The sequence below is a fragment of the Myotis lucifugus genome, unplaced genomic scaffold (assembly GCF_000147115.1).
Source record: "Myotis lucifugus unplaced genomic scaffold, Myoluc2.0 scaffold_823, whole genome shotgun sequence".
NCBI classification, from domain to species: Eukaryota; Metazoa; Chordata; class Mammalia; order Chiroptera; family Vespertilionidae; genus Myotis; species Myotis lucifugus.
This window is the reverse complement of record NW_005871871.1, coordinates 79184-80906: the sequence shown is the minus strand read 5'-3', so window position 1 is coordinate 80906 and position 1723 is coordinate 79184.

The following is a 1723-nucleotide window of genomic DNA, read 5'->3' as shown; positions in this document are numbered from 1 at the left end:
AGCAGCAGCAGGGCTTAGAGACCTGAGGAACTCAGGGCAGATCGTGGAGGGGGCGGAGCCAGAGGGGTGTCCCGTGGAAGGACGCACAGGCACCTGGGAGGTGGCCAAGACCTGCTGTGGGAGTTGGGGCTCCTCCCTTGCCCTCTCTGGGCCTCCGTTTTGTCATCTGGCCCATTGACGTGGCCAATGGTTTTCTAAGTGTGTCGGGGGATTCTCCAGAGGTGCCCGCCTCCTTATTCCATCCAGAGCACAGAGCAGCTTTCCCTTTTCACTATCTTAAGTGGAGTTTCCAGTTAAGACCTTTCCTGTTTCTAAAAAGCCCATGAAATGAAACCTGTGCAAACCCCTGGATGGAGTCTCTGAAAATGCCTGGGATTCAGGCTTCGTTCCCCTTCTCTCTGGGGCTGACTGTGCTCGGGGAGTGGCTCGGTCCGTGACTGCCCTCTGGCCCCTGCTTGCAGGTCTTCCCAGGACCGAGGGGGTGCCCGGCCCAGGGTTCTCACTCGGGGAAAGTCAGAAAGGAGGCAATGGGGCTGTGGTCCCTGGGGGAGGGGACGGCATGCTGGCCTTGCTCCCTGAACTTGATCGGATCCAGCAGCCCCTGCGCTCAGCCCTCACCCCAGCCCCCTGCAGCTGTGGCTCCCAGCCCCTGCTGTCCAGGCCTCTTTCTGTCCAGTTGTTTTCAAGTGGAACCTGAAGCACAGGCTGGAGCAAAGGGGGCGAGAGCCGAGATTCCTCCTCTCTCATCATCAGTACCTTGGACAGGTCTCTGAACCGGTCTGTGCCTCAGTTTGTCCAATAGCAGGAAGAAGAGTACTTTCAATGGGGTTCTTGACATTTGAAAGAATTAACACCCATAAAAGTGCGTAGAACAAGGTTGTAGCAGGACTCACAAACTTTAGCTGTGAATATCCTCCTCCTCATCATCACTATCAAGAATGGGGTGCCCTGCCCTAACCGGTTTGGCTCAGTGGATAGAGCGTTGGCCTGCGGACCGAAGGGTCCCAGGTTTGATTCCAGTCAAGGGATGTACCTTGGTTGCAGGCACATCCCCAGTGGGGGGTGTGCAGGAGGCAGCTGATCGATATTTCTCTCTCATCGATGTTTCTAACTCTCTATCCCTCTCCCTTCCTCTCTGTGAAAAATCAATAAAATATATACTTTTTAAAAAAAGAATGGGGTGCCCTGGCCCCAGCCTGTTTGGCTCAGTGGATAGAGCGTTGGCCTGCGGACTGAAAGGTTCCAGGTTCAATTCCGGTCAAGGGCATGTACCTAAGTTGTAGGCTTCTCCCTGGCCCGGGCCCTGGTGAGGGCTCGTGCAGGAGGCAACCAATTGATGTGTCTCTCTCATATTGATGTTTCTCTCTGTCTTTCTCTCTCTCTTCCACTCTCTAAAAATCAATGGAAAAATATCCTCAGGTGAGGATAAAAATATAAATAAGCTAAAAAAAAAAAGAGAGAGAGAATGGGGTGCCCTGGGTTAGGAATGAGAGGCTGGTTCTGGTTCCATTTCTGGTTCTGGTTCTGGTTTCGTCACTACCTTGCTATGCATCCTTGAGGGGAGTGACCCAGCCTCTCTGGGCCCCTCCTCCCTGCCTGTGAAATGACGGCGTTAACCTCATCCAGCTTTCCCCAAAGCAGGACAGACTCCTGTGCCAGCTTTATGTGGTTTCTGGAAGATGTTCTAAATCTAAGCAGGGTCATATTTACATCTATAGGGAAA